General features: G+C 34.3%; 2 protein-coding genes across 3 annotated transcripts in view; one reads left to right on the forward strand and one right to left on the reverse strand.

Annotated features, from left to right (window-relative positions):
* Positions 1-16,366, reverse strand: part of LOC126748328 (uncharacterized) — a 154,209-nt gene that overhangs the window by 67,918 nt on the left and 69,925 nt on the right. The window lies entirely within an intron of this gene.
* The window catches only part of LOC126748327 (uncharacterized), a 410,960-nt gene that overhangs the window by 57,243 nt on the left and 337,351 nt on the right, over positions 1-16,366 (forward strand). The gene's annotated exons all lie outside the window — the stretch shown is intronic.

Genomic DNA, 16,366 nt, shown 5'->3' on the forward strand with positions numbered 1-16,366 from the left:
AGACAATATAGAGCTCGAAGTGCTGACAGAGTCAGTCACTGAGGCTATTAAAGTTGCTTTTGAAAATTCATTTCCACTAAGCAAACCACGTCAAGCAGAGAACACCTCATGGTGGAACCAAGAATTGGGCGAGCTAAGGAAGACAGTAAGAAAGCTTTTTAACAGAGCCAAAAGAACTGGCGAGTGGAATCTATACAGACAACACTTAACCAGGTACAATGATGCTATAAAAAGAGCAAAGAAAGAAGGGTGGAGGAAGCTATGCCGGGACCTAACAGAGACACCTGCATATGCTAGACTCCACAAGGCAATATCCAAAGGGCCACAACAAACCCTAGGCTCTTGTCTAAAACCCGATGGAGAATATACGACAACCGAGGAAGAAACGCTTGGCTTGATGCTGAACACGCACTTTCCGGGATCGAAAATTCTCCATCAACCAGAACATACCCAGGACCCAACTCCTATCATTCCGAATAGGGGCAAAAGGGAACACTGGGAACTAGCAAAAAAGGTAGTAACCTACGAGAAGGTTAAATGGGCAATAAATTCCTTTAAACCATTCAAATCTCCCGGAATGGATGGCATAATGCCAGTCATGTTACAGCGGGGTAGCGAACTGCTGCTGCCTGCACTATGTAAAATAATGCGGGCAAGTCTAGCCACATACCAGAGAGTTGGAGGGAAGCAAAGGTAGTATTTCTACCAAAGACGGGACGCGACTCCCATACGAAACAAAAAAAAAAAAAAAAAAAAAAAAAAAAAAAAAAAAAAATGCTTTCCAGTGATATACTTGTGTGATAGCTATTTGTTTTCACAGCAATATCATGGGCAAAAGACAGAAAGAAAACCACAAAAATTGAAGATTTTCAAATTTTATATTTCTTGATTGACCAAAATTAAAAAATCAAAATTTCATTAAACAAGCCTAAAATTATAACAATTGTTTAAAATGTCTTCCCTCTGGTTCAATACATTTGATGCATCTTCTTCTGACACTATCGACAACCCGTTCAAGTTCAACGCGTTTTTGTCTTATTTCATTGCAACATACACTAATTCGATTAATTAGTTCGTCTTGAGTATTAATGTTAATACTATAAACATTAGATTTTAATGTACCTCAGACATAAAAGTCAAGGGGCGTAAGGTCAGGGCTTCTGGGCGGCCATCTTACCGGACCGCATCTTCCGATCTATTTCTCCCCAAAGCATTGATTCAAGGAATTTTGCACAATTCTGCCATTATGGGCTGAGCATCCGTCCATTTAAAACCAGGTGTTCCTCTCTCTAGCGGCTAAGGGGATTTCTTCCAGAAAGTCAACAAGGTCATTATTTAATAAATTTGAAAACTCATTGGAATTGAGCCGATCAGGAAGTATTACAGGCCCGAAAAGGCGACCTCTCATTATTCATATTCATACGTTGACCCTTATCTCATGCTGAAAATGTGAAACAACAGTCGCATGAGGGTTTTCTGTATGCCATATATGGTTATTTCTTAAATTCATTATTCCGGCTCTTGTAAATCTTCCCACTTTTGAAACTTATTCAAGTACCACCTACAGAATTGAAGCCTGACCTCACCATCCACTGGCAATAAATCCTGGACTTTTTTCAAATGAAACGGATACAACTTATTTTTTTTTAAGAACTCTATGTACAGTGGAATAGTGAACCATTAATGCAGCACCAATGCGGCGAGTACTTCTAGATCTATCTTTTGTAATAGCTCTCATAATCGCAGGTTCTTGTCTCCAGCGTTGAGCATTTTGACCACCTTCTCTAATCCGCAAACCTCGAAAAAAACCAGTTTCCCCACAGCGTCTGAACACTTCTGCAAATGTACTTCTATGGGGTTGCCGTCTATTAGGAAATCGAAGTGCATACTCCCTTGCTGCCTCCCGCGAGTTTCCATTTGCGACACCGTAAATAAATAAAATGTCCCGATATTCAATGTTTGTGAAACTAGGCATTATTTTTTTAAGCACGTTTAAATCCAATTACTTATTTGACTACTTTAAGTCGAAGTGAAAACTTAATGACAGTTCTTGTTAAATTGTAAATATCTATGCTTTTGTTTTAAAATCAAGTAATACATGGTTTGTGAATTTCCTTATTTTGCAGATTCATTGCCATTTACAAAAGAAGGAAAACCTGTATTTTTTCTTAAAGAATGAATATCTCGATATGTTATTTGTTTACGACTTCTCTAATGGAAATTTGTGGAGTTGTTGTGTGAGGGAAGATAGATCTACAAGTACTCACCGCATTGGTGCTCAAAAGATCAAGAAATATAAAATTTTCAATTTTTGTGGTTTTCTTTCTTTTGCCCATGATATTGCTGTGAAAACAGCTATCACAAAAGTAAGTATATCATTGTAAAGCATATTAAATGCAGTAGTTTTTGCTGGAAAAAAAACATGTCTCTATTTACCAAATTTTAGAAAAACGACAACGAAGAAGATCAATCAAAAAATGATAAATACCAGAAGAACTAAAAACTTTTCGAAAAAATGTTATACGACTTCCTGTTGCAAATGACTTTTTTAATCACCTCTTAGAGTTTGGCGGTTTTTATAGTAGACACCCTGTATAAGGACACCGCCTGTGATCGACGAACAGGATGAACTGTCTTAAGCTATGTTAGCTCCCTGTCTAGGGTACGAAACGCTTACGGCTCACAGAGCAGGCCCAGCCTCGGAAAATGGACGGATAACTTTAGAAACAACCCACGCGTGGAAGAGGATTAAACTAAAATGGGAATTTACTAGAAAAGCCTGCTGAAATTCTACCTCATGAAATGGAAGTGATGAGGAAATACTCTTGGAGATGACCCAATTAGACAAAACGCAAAGGTCAGGGCACGACAAAGAATGAAAACTATATCCTACTTTATATCAAATCAAAACTGTTATTATCCAAACAAAAATAGACACAAAGTGTATGGATTTCGTCACAGTTTTACATGTTATAATATATTACTAACTACCTAGATAACTAAAATTCAAAAATATCCACCTATACTATATATTACAAAAAAAGTTAAAATAGTCAAAAGTAAAGTGACATTACATCGTTAAAAAAGTTATAATACTTAACTGCCTAATCAGTTATCTACATCATAAAAACATTTATTGGCTAGGAATTCCTTTAACTTTCTTTTAAATATCAAAACGGTTTTGCTAATCTTTATATCATTTGGTAGTTTGTTGTATAGTTTTGGACCTATTCTTAATACAAATTTTTTAGAAATAAGTAGCCTGCTACGAGGCATGGACAAGTCATTTCTAGAACGAGTTGGGTAATTATGAAAACTACCATTAACAGTAAAGGAATTAAAATTCTTAAAAACATATAAGCAAACTTCAAATATATACACACATGGGACCGTCAAAATTCTATATTCCCAAAAAGAGGTCTACAGGAAGTCATCGGTGATACTCCGGCAATACACCATGAATCTGTTTTTGGCTAATAAACACTAGACGTGCATGCGACGTACAGCCCCAGAGCTGAATACCGTACAAAATTCGTGAGTGCATAATAGCGTGGTATAGACAAATTAGTTGATTAATTTCCATTACCACCCTAAGGTTCTTCCACCTCTAAGCTACCGAGCTTCATCGACAACTCAGCACAATGAGATTCCCAAGAAAGTGAATCATCCAATATTAAGCCAAGAAACTTAACTGATTTTTGGCGTTTCAAACAATCGTTATCGTTGGTTACACATAAATTAATATCAATATTTATTTGACTATGACATGCATGAAAAACCATGTAATTAGTCTTTTTATTGTTCAAGTAAAGTTGATTTAAAATAAACCAAATGCTAAGTTCCTCTAAGGCTTTTCCAGCAGATACATCAATTGTTTCCATGTACTGTCTTCGGACCAGCGCAGATGCATCATCATCATACATGGTGATGATACTATGTGTTATTGCCAGAGGCAAGGGATTAATAAATAAAAGAAACAACGGGCCCAATACGGAACCTTGTGGGACCCCAATGTCCACTTTAAGGTTTTCAGACCGCATACTAGATCCGGAGCTATCCCTCACTGCTACATATTGTGAGCGATCTGCCAAAAATGATGCAAACCAGCTCAACACTACTCCCCTTACACCATAGGATTCCATTCTATCCAAGAGTGAAGTGTGATCTACGCAGTCAAACGCGCTGCTGAGATCACAAAATATCCCAACAGGGCGCTCACCTGCTTCAAGAGCCTCGATTACCCCCGACAAAAATGCCAAAACAGCAGACGTCGTGGACCTACCAAACACAAAGCCATGCTGGCCTGTTGAAATCATTTGATTTTTTTTCAAATAAGACATAAGCCGATCAAGCATTGCATATTCAAAAATTAAAAAAAAACAAGAGGTTAAGGCTATGGGTCTGTAATTGTTAGGCATAACTCGATCCCCTTTTTCAAATACCGGTATAACTTTAGATATTTTTAACGAATTTGGAAAAATTCCCTTTTCAAAAGATAAATTTATAAGATCAATTAATGGTTTAAGGCAAGCCCAAGCAGTATTCTTAAAAATATATAAAGGAATGTCATCAAGTCCACTTGAGTTTTTGTTTTTAGTTTTAATAATATGTAAAATTTCATTTTCATTAAATGGAATAATGCTTATGCTTTGACGTAAAATAACTCTCCTGTTTATGTCTTTAGCCATATTTCTATTTTTAGCAATATTGCTTAAAATGCTTTTTGGTTCTTTTGTAAAAAAATCATTAAAGTAAGTAACCACTTCTTTGGGATTATTAATTAAAACTCCATTATCATTAATTTCAATATTAGATACCTTTTTTTTGTTGCCATTTAACTCTGACACAACAGACCACAGGGTTCTACTGGGATTTTCGGAATCAATATTTTTTTGCTGGTAAAATTGTTTTTTACAACTATTAATCAACGTTTTATGTTTGTCGCTTTCAATTCTGTACACTGCATTGAGCGCCGGAACCGCACGTCGACGCTGATGCAGCTTCTTTAACAGCCTACTAGATTTACGAACTTCGTTAGTAACCCATGATTTCTTGTTACTACCGGAGCTCGATGGTTTAGTGGGAAAGTTTACAGTAAAATGCCACACATATGATGAATAAAATATGTGAAATTGCAAATTAAAATTACTTTCTGTATAGTGGGAAGATCACTCGGGAGTCGGTATTCTTCTACATGAAAGGTACACTGACATAATAGAAAACTTCGACCATGTAAGCGACAGAATATTAAAAGCCAAACCAAGAGAGGAATCAGTTTCTATAAGAAGCTACAAAACACCATTGACCAAATAAACAACAGTGGAACAGTAATCCTATTCGCGTACTTCAATACAAGAATCGACTCAGGCGGAATTCCCGGTGTTAAGCAAACATCTAACGGAGGCAAGTTCTGCGCAAGAAACGAACTGCGAACGACATAAATACTGCGAACTACAAAAAACAATATAAATACACTTTCTGCAACACCAGAGGCCAGAAATCAACCATTGATTATATAATAACAAATATATACCACACCGAACGAAATACAAGACATAAGGGCACTAACCTTTGCTAACACCCGCACAAATCATAACTTAGTTCTCGAAAAGTTCATCATACCGAAGAACAAAGCAAAGACCAATAATGATTGAAAAATACAATATTAATCATTGGATAACGACTGCACCACATATCTATATGAAAGCTGACTAATTGGAAAACTTCGGGAAACATAACAGACAAGAATGTGGAAGGCAGCTGGAATATATAATAATTAAGAGATGCATACAAGAGACAGCTAACTAATCAATAGGGAAAAGAACCATAAACTTAAACTCGCAAAACAAAACCAAGCCTTGGTTTACACTGAAGGTAAAAAGGCTGGCCGAGGAAAAAAAGGAAAGCTACTTACAATTTAAAAATATATCAACAAAATTGCAATAACTATAAAAAAACAAGAAATAGAGTGAACGACAATTAAAAGAATCAAAAGAAAATACTGGAAGAATTTCTCTACAGACATCCAACACCATTTTTATGAAGATCAGGGGAAATTAGTGAAGATGCTTAAAAACAGAAAAAAACCGTAAACGATACATCCCGACCAAAAGAGTTCATCTCCAATGAACTCATAAAATATGGACATAATGAGCTCGAAAGAAAATTGACTAAATAACAAAAAACTAATTTTCTTTTCGAAAATAATAATCACAGCCAGAATATTAACAGATTGGTACAAAAGTATCCTCATACCAATTTTTAAAAATGGACAAAACTAATCAGAACTACAGAGGCATAACCCTGCTTTGAATATGAAACTACTTATAAGCATTATCAAAAGCCTCCTAGAACATACCCTCGAAAACAAAAATGAACAACAACGATTTCGGAATAATAGATCGACAGCTGATGCCCTGTTTATTGTTATACAGGTAAAAGAGAAGGCAATCTTCGAATCGAATTCTATCCTGCCTTTGTGTGTTTTATTAATCTAACAACAGCGTTCGACAAAGGATGCTGCCCGATGTACTGGAGATATTGAGAAAAAAAAAATCCCAACATCAACATAATAGAAATCTGAATACAGACAACACTACAAGAATAAAAGTGGAAATTACAAAAGACATACCGACACTAACATGCATAAGACAGGGTGATAGTCTTAGCCCATTCCTTTTTAGCCCCATCATGGACGAGATTATACACAGTGTGACAACAATGAACAGGGGATGGAGATTGAACAAGCCAATCAGCATTGTGTGCTATGCGGATGAGGCATTAGTCCTGGCAAAAACGCAAAACGATTTGCAAAGGCAAACACATGAGTTTTATCAGACTAGTGAAAAATACATGTCAATCTCCATTAATAAAACGAAACGTATGACCTTATTCAAAGAACCAGTAATAGACAACGAACCAACAAATCATCTTCGTTGGGAGTTAGTTGCTTAGGAGCGAACATATGAAACAGCAACAGCCCGATATACAACATAAAATCAAAGGTCAACAAAGCCGCAACAATTTCAGGATGTCTGAGTGATATCATCTGGAAAAAAACTATATGCGCATTGATAGTAAGTAAAGTGCGGATATATAAGTACTGTGTTAGGCCGGTGCTAACCTATTGTAAGAAAGACAAAGAGTATACTCAGAACAGCGGAGATGAAGACACTTAGAGACAGGGTGAGGAACAGCGACATAAAAGAGGTATGCAAAGTAGAAGACATAATGAGATGAGCGAGGAAAAAAAGGAACACATTGGCGTGACCAAATAGACAGAATGGGCCAAGAGAGTACAATAAAGACGGAAAACCAAAGGGCCGGCGACCGCTACGAAGACCATCTAAGAGATGGAAAGATAGCTGGAACTCTGTCTCACAGGATAACCACCGCATTTAGTCTTTGCAGTTGAAATACCTTAAGGTCTTGTCGAAGTATAAGACGAAGAAAAAGAATTTTGGTCAAAGTCAAATTAGTGTCAATTGTCATATGTTTTACCACTGTTGCTGTTCTAGATTAGTATATATGGTATACACAGACGTATTAAAGAATGGCTATGCCTTAATCGTTCTCTGAATTGCTGATTGATAGATATCAAATCTGTCTTAGTTTTACCGAATGATGTCAAAATGACCTCTGATTTCCTGAATATGTATAAAATGTGAATTTAAAAAAGATAAAACATTCCTGGGTTACTCAGAGAATATCAATAGATGAACATCCGTCAAAAAAGCAGAATACTAGCCATTAAAATAGGACTGATCCAAGAACATAAAGAAGTTACATATTATCGATTATCGATTACGATATGTTCTTTATGAACAATGATGTCCATGAAGAAATCATGTTCTCAAAATCTAGTTCATTTTATTCTGCCTATTAGTATAGAATTTATTGTATTCAAGACGAAGAAATCTGATGCTGTTGTATTATTGAAAAAAATTATTGCAATAAGCATATTGTAACACAGATTATGGAAACAGCTGAAATTCAAGAGCAACATCTAAAAACAGTGGTAGGTCTGTGGTCAGCTTATCCTGATTGACTGCCTAAAGGTTTTCCATTCTATTATAAAGCATAAAATGCAGTTTTTTGATTTAGGATCTCAAAAATTGCTTTCAAATGAGGATTTTTGGTCTCAAATGTCGATGGAAACAAAATGTAACAAGATGTGATGTATAGAAATGCTAAGCCAAAAAACATTATAGTCTTTGAAAAGGTCAACATCAAAAAATTATGAAATGGGCCAAGTCTATCAATTCACTACCACAAAGTAAAAAGTATACGAACGAAACTTTAGTTTGCCTCAGAAATTACTGTAATAGCTTTAAAGAATGCCGTGACTTTAAATACCTAGTTATCTCATGGATAGGGATTTGACCCCAAGCATAAAGGAGGAGGTGTATAATTTGCATAAAAACTAAACTCCACTGTTACCTATCCTGCTATTCTCTATATTAGTTGAAGAAATTTTAATGCTTATATGTGTATTGAATCTAAACGGGCCGTCATTGTGTCAATCTATACTCCTCCTGAGTGACTTGCCTTTATAATGAAGTGGTAATAATGGACCCTCCCTGGGAGATCCATTTGGTGAATACAGCCTTTCAACTGCATGGCAATTTTTTGAAGATAGTAAGCAGTATGTTCTTTATTTCAGGAGATACGGAGTAGTCCTTGTTTATAAATATTTTAATTTTCTTGGGCGTAAAGTATTTAATATATTATCAAATGATTTTAACAGAATTCTATTCTATGGGAAGAGCTTTTATATAACAATAGTGATAAGTCAACAGCAAGTTTTTATCAAGTGGTCATAGAGGTATATTCCATGGCTTGCTTCTGTGAGCAACTAAACAGCGTTTTCCTATAAGTTTTGATGTTATTTAAGTTTACTAGAAATCCGAAATCACCAAGACTCCTTTCAAACATAAGTTCTTTTTTACAGGATGAACAGAAAATTGTGTCTGGTAACAGTACAGTATCCATAAAAAATTTTAGATTATTTATTTCCAAAGCTACTATCCTGTGAAGATTGGCGATGAACTAACTCCAATTCTTCATTCATTTTATCTCAAGAATTGATATAATCTTGACCAATATCTTGTGCAGACCAGGAGTCAGCCTACCCTAACCCGTTACTTTGCAACTGTCCAATGACAAGAGCTCTCATTGGCTGTGGCACTTTTTTTGCGGAGGAGAGGGCGAAAATTCTTTCCAAGTCCCCCCTCCTCCATGGATCCGTTACTGCATGAAAATATATTTACTTATTTATTTATTTACGACATTCAACAGAAATACATCCAATTACTGAATGGGACAAAAAAATACATTTACAATCAACAATAAGGAAATGCTTAAAAAGAAAAACAATGAGAAAAGTAAAGAAAAAAAAACAAAGTTTTACTAAGAATAGTGCACTTTTTTGATATCTGCTATGCTACAGTTAAATAAGTCACATTGAACCTGAACAGAATTATATGTGTTACAGGCTCTGCGTAGTGGAGAAAATTTGTTAATGTTAGTCCTTGGTCTAGGTAGGTAAAAATGTTTGTGAGTTTCTGGCTGATATGCGAGGTATGTGAAAGTTCAGATCTTGTAATAATTCTGGCAAGTCGATTAAGTTGTTCACTAATTTATATAGAAACTGCAAATCAGCAGATTTTCTTCTATCTTCTAAAGAATGAAAGAAAAATCTTTCCAGTAACCGTGCATGTGGAAAACCGATTTCTGGGTACACTCCATCGCATTTATAGCAAAGAAATTTTAGAAATTTTCTCTGTATACCTTCAATCCCATTTATATGGTTTTGGTAATAGGGGGACCAAACTTGAGAAGCATACTCAAGTATGGATCTGACATCTGAGAAGAATAAGATTTTTAGGCTGAGGATATTATTAAAATTATGAGAGTTACGTATTACAAAACCTAGCATTCTGTAGCTACGTTTGACAATATCTGTAATATGTGGCTGAAAAGAAACTGACATTGTCTATGGTATAGTTATAAATAATTATTTTTTTCTTTAAACTGAAAGAAACAACATTACATTTAGCAGCATTTAGAGGCAGGTTATTATTTTTACACCATGCATTAAGTTTGTTTAGGTCACTTTGAAGTAAAATACAGTCCAAAATGCTGTTAATTCTATAAAGAACTTTATTATCGTCCGGGTATAATAGACTATTTACAGAAAGTTCATCAGATATTTTATTAATAAATGAGTTGAAAAAAAGCGGTCAATCAGATGTTTCATTGATGGATATAAAGCAGTATGCAGAACATGTTTAAAACATTTAGAAAAGTTATTAATTATTGTTATAGGGCGATAAGATTTTTGTCACTCTTTTTGTGTACAGGGATAATTTTAGATATTTTCCAAAGATCAGGAAAGCTTTCTTGTTTTAACGCTAAATTAAAAAGGAAAGTTAATAGTTTAACAAAAGCTATGGCACAATCATAGAGAAAGAAAGCAGGAATTTTGTCGGGTCCAACAGTTGCTTTTGGTTTAATCGTTTTAAGAGCTCGTAATACTTCATCTTCCGTGAATCTGGATATAATGATGGTATCTGCAAATATGTTTTGAGCATTGTTGCCAGGTTGTGTAGCAGTGGAAGAAATATATTCACTTTTAAAGAAATCTGCGAATGCGTTTGCAATAGCTTGAGGATCAGACATAATCATTCCCTGTTTGACAGGGAACAAATTGTTATTTTGTGAGCTTTGAATTAGCTTCCAAAAATTGTTTGGTTGGGAAAATAAATTATTTTCAAGATTAACACAGTATTGTCTGTGTGACGGTTCAATATCTTTTTTGATTTTCGATCGCAGCTCTCTAAATTTAGTTAAATCATATTGTTGATGAAAACGCCTATATTTCTTTCACGAGCTATGTTTATTTCTAATTGATTCAATAATTTCAGAGGTAAACCAGGGTGGATAAGATCGTTTGCGCCTGGCAGTTTTAGGGACACAGTTATCAAGACAATTATAAATTTTATTATAGAAAAGTTCGACGACAGAATTGATATCATCCACAGATTCCAATATATTCCAGTTAATGTTAAGAAAGCTCTGATATAAAATTCTTAGGTCAGCTTTTTTAAAATTATAAAAAATATTTTCAACTTTACCGCTATTTATTTTTTTGTCAAGGTTATATCTAAACTTAATCAACAAGGCTGGATGAATATCTTCTTCTTTAACTAAGAAATCATGGCATCTCTGTACTTCACAAAGATCTGATCGAGATGTAATAACAAGATCCAGAAGCAGTCCCTGGATATTTTCAATAAAATTTATTTGTTTCCAATCAAAAAATTCTAACAAATTATTAAGTTGGTTAACTCTAAATGACAGATTAGCTCCTTTCGAATACAAAATGTACTCTGGAATATATATGGTTTATTAGGAAGATGATTAACAAAATCAAATATTTTCGCGGGATTACAATTCACCATCACAGTGACTGATTTGTTATACAGTGTGGCCCAAATTGGGTGTACATGTATGGATATCTTGGAAACTATAAGAGATAGAAAATTGGTTAAATGGGGAAAGTTGTAGGGCATTTAATTACCAATAAAGTGCAGCTTTCAGAACGATGTTATCTTTTCCTGATTTTAAAATATTTGGAAAAAATCAAAAAGTTGCATTTTTGAAAAAGGGCTGTATTTTTTTTATTTCAACGTATTTTTAAAATCTGTAAAAACATTATTAGGACAACTTTTTAGGGACAACGCATATCTGAATTCAGTTTTTCTTTTCCACCTTTCGGTTCTGAGATTCCATCCTCAACTTCTTTTTTTCTTATTGCGGCCATTTTGTTTTTTTGCTAAATTAAAAAGCTCTTTTTTGTCCCTTTAAAATGATGTATAACACTTTAAATACACAAAAAATATTTTATGTTTACGTCAAAAAATTAAATAGTTTATTTTTCGCTGAGTTGGCCATGGTTTTTATTGGCATTTTGTCGTACACACAATTATTATTAACTTACTAACTTATACTTTTACGTAATTTCTAAATAAAATAATTAACTACATGTAACAATAGTATTAAATGAAACTATTCAAAATGACGGCCATTTTTGTTAAAACATTTTTCACATTTCTTTAAAACACTTCTAGTTACCTTGCGCAGGGTGTTTTTATTTATATTATTTAAGTCATTCTGAATCCTGTCCTCTAGTTGGTCGAGAGTCGCAGGAGGTTTAAACTCATAAACTTTATTTGTAACATATCCCCAAAGATAAAAATCCAGGAATGTAATATCTGGAGTCCTAGCCAATTTATAGCACCGCGGTTCGCGATAAGTTTATTGTTGTACTCTATTTCAGAAGTGTGTAGAGCAATAAAACCTCATTAGGTATGCAAAAGTGGTACCTGGTGATCCACCAATATTTTATGCCACTACCTTAGTTGGGTATTAGTTTCAATGTAAAATTCTTTCTTTTCGTTGATTGCAGGTAGTGCCACCCGGTTTTGGGTCAATTTATGAGTTTTGCCCATTGTTACCCACTGATAAACATTGAAAACGGTTCGCCAAAGGCGTGCAACTGGGACTTGTTTTTTACCTTATAATTAATGTACTTAAATGCTATTTTATTTTAGAAAGTTACTCTTGTTTAAATGGAATAATATATTTTTTTCACAAATTTATTGAACATAATATGTAGAGTAAAACAGTTGAAAATGTCACTTTTGGATCTGGCACTTTTTGAACAGTGTATAACAATTTTAAATTATAATAGATTGTAGTCTTCTTCGTGATCTGACGAACTGTCATCACCTCGTGACATTATAATTAAAGGATCGACTGTCTGATCGATGAGGTTGTCAAGGTCCCACATTTTGTCCTCTTGCTTAATTACATGCTGGACTGCTTTTCGCCAATTCTCTGGTGTCGCTTCCGTAATGGCTTGTAATCATACAGTAGCTTAACATCTTTCATTTTAAAAGTCGTGTTTTGTCTTGCTACAAATCCTTTTACCTGCGCCCATATCAGTTCTATAGGATTTAGTTCGCAATGATATGGCGGTAAGCGCAGTACAGTTATATTATATTTTTCGGCTATATCTTCCACGGCGTATTTCATGAAACGAGTTTTGTGTAAGTTTGCTATTGGCAGCAGTTCTTTTTTTATCAAATTTGCTTCAAACGCAATACCTTTTGCAGTCAGCCAATCGATAATTTCTTGCTTTCTCCAACTTGAAGTTGGCGTCTTCTCTATTCGCCGTGAATGATAGCTTGCGTTATCCATAACCACCACCGAATTAGCCGGAAGAAATTTGATCATTTCACCAAAATAGTCCTCGAAAACGTCTGAGTTCATGTCTTCATGGTAATCTCCTGTGCGAGTCGACTCAAAGGTTAGCAGACCTTCTTTTAAAAATCCCTCTTCGCTTCCAATATGTGTGATTATAAGTCTTTTTCCTTTTCCCGAAGGTACTTTAATACCCGTAGATAGGCCTTCTATGAAAGCTTGGCGAGCACTGGTTATATTTTTGGCTTGCCACATTTTTTGGACTATATAACCTTCGTTAATCCACGTCTCATCAAGATAAAAAACTTTCTTTTGCTCCCTGCGGTACTGCTTGATACTTCTCAAGTATTGTCGTCTCCAACAAACAATTTCGTCGCTCTCCAGTAAAAGTGCTTTGCGGTTATGCTTTTCCCAGGCAAAATCCATATTTTTTTAAGTTTTCCATAAAAGTTTTCTACTTATCAACGGAATACTGTCATCTCGGCCAAGCTCCATTAAAATTTTGTCTAGGGTGGGTATTTCCTTTTTAAAATAAAAAGAGTGAACTTTTCTTCGAATTATACGTTTAGCATTTTCATCAAGGACTTTTGTAGGTCGTCCTGGCTTTTGCTTGGGAGATTCCACTTGACCTGCTACTACTTTTCTTTCCCGCAACAATTTGAAAATGGTGGACTTTCCAATTCCACTCATTCGAGAACATTTTTCAACAATTTCTTGCACAGTAAAACTAGGGTAATCGTGTTTTATGCAATCATGTACATTTAAAATAATAACTTTTTCACTCAGCGATAGTGGAGAATTTTTAGGACATCTTTTCGTTGGACTGAATACCTCAATTTTTTAAATATTGGGATAATAATACTGTGATTACACTACAGCGTAGCAGTGACTACTAACGTTTAAAATATGATTTAAAAGTATTTATAGTCTGTATATATTACCTGACCCCATTTTTGCATGTTACAAAGCGTTAAAAGATAGGTACCTATACAAAAGGATTAAAAGTATTTATTTAGTATTTAATCTCTTTCAAAATAAAGGCATTTAATCCGTGAAAATTAAATTCATAAATATTATAAGTACCTGCGCCTATGAACTACCACGAAATGTAGCCAAACAGAACGGAATTCCCCAGTTTATTGCTCTATACACTTCTGAAATAGAGTATAAATGTTAAATGCTTGCGTTAACAAGTTTCGAACGTCCCGAGTATTATATGCGGGACACCCCAGCCTGTTGAAACCACACATCACTCCGTATTTGTTCTTCAGTTATTATAGCTCTCACGGTAGGTAATATCTGCTCTTCCAAAAGATTTAAATATCTTTGACTTGTCAGTGTTTGGTTATAAATAAAGGGCCCAATAAAGTGATTATCTAAAAACAATTATAGCATTTGACTTGAAAATAATTTTGTGGAGTGGGTAAATAACTAATATACCACACCACATATATTAAATTCAAATCTTACTTGTAGCCTACGTTCAGCCACTTCATGAGGATTCTCAGTAGCTGAAAAATGACGATTATGTTGAATACTCCGCATTTGCTAAAAAACGTCTCGTCGGTCCAAATAATTTTCCTATTGAAATTAGGTATTTCTTGACATTGCCTTATAAACCAGTTTAAAAATTCTAATCATCTTTGGTAGTCTGTATCCTTGAACAAAAGTAGGCTTGGACGATATTTTTTTTAAGGATTCATTGAATGGTATATTCATATCAGTTGCAGCTTTTCAAGTCGATGTTTTCGGGTTCGCATTAAAATGGTCTAAAATGTTCTCATCGCGAGCTTCATTGTCCCTTTGATAATTTGCTGGCGTTGGTATTTCAAAACTTCCATGAGTTCTAAGGTTCATGGCAAGCCTAGCGAATAGTCTTGGACCTGGCTGTTGTCTCTCAGGATACAGTTCCAAATACCTAGCGATTGCAAGATTTGCATTAATTTCTATTACATGTAATATAACATTCCAATATGTCAAATTTTTCTTCACTGGTATATTGCATGGCGATTTTTGGAAATTACAATTTTAAACAACACTCACTAAATACAAACGAAAACAACTAGAGACGAAAAAACTATTTAACACTAACAAGAACGAGATAAGAACTACTAAACAAGATAAAAAGTTAAATCAAATAAATAATATTTTGCAGAATTGTCAGCAAATGACCCTAAATCATTAAACTCAATCATCAATAATAATTTTTTATACGACAAATTGCCTCCGTAGTAATGGCCTCCGCATTCATGGCCAACTCCGCGAAAAATGAACTTTGTAACTTTTTGACATAAGAATGAAATATTTTCATAAAGTGTTGTACATCATTTTAAAGGGAAAAAAAGGTGTTTTTTATTTAGCAAAAAAACAAAATGGCCGCCATAAGAAAAAAAGAAGTTGAGGATGGAATCTCAGAACCGAAACATCGAAAACAAAAACTGAATTTACGTATGCGTTGTCCTAATAATGTTTTTACAAATTTAAAAAATACGTTAAAATAAAAAAATACAGCTCTTTTTCAAAAATGCTCAACTTTTTGATTTTTCCAAATACTTCAAAATCGGAAAAAGATAAAATCGTTCTGAAAGCGGCACATAATTGGTAACTAAATGCCCTACAACTTTCCCCATTTAACCAACTTTCCATCTCTTATAGTTTCCAAGATACCCATACATTTACACCCATTTTGGCCACACTGTATACTATGAATACCTTTAGCAGTATTTTTAAATCACCAACATGAATTTGTTTTTGAGAACATTGCTCTTTCGTCACATCTCAATTTTATCATTGAGTGACGAAATTTCAGTTTTAAGATATTTTATTTTAGTGTTTAGGAATAACGGCATTTTTATAAAGAAATTCTTACAAACATAGCAAAATAGCTGCACGACTCCTTAAATTTCTTCCTTCTTACAAGTTCATTACTCAATATCACTTATGTTAGTTAAAGTCGATTTTCTTTAATACATATAAGGTATACTCAGTGTGTGTGAATGGCTGATTAGCTTTTTTATTATATGAACTAACGATTTAAAATATTTATAGCTATTCGTTCATAAATTTACGAATATTTTTCTTTAACCCACTGTATATAACT

The sequence above is a fragment of the Anthonomus grandis genome, chromosome 22 (genome assembly GCF_022605725.1).
Source record: "Anthonomus grandis grandis chromosome 22, icAntGran1.3, whole genome shotgun sequence".
Taxonomy (NCBI): domain Eukaryota; kingdom Metazoa; phylum Arthropoda; class Insecta; order Coleoptera; family Curculionidae; genus Anthonomus; species Anthonomus grandis.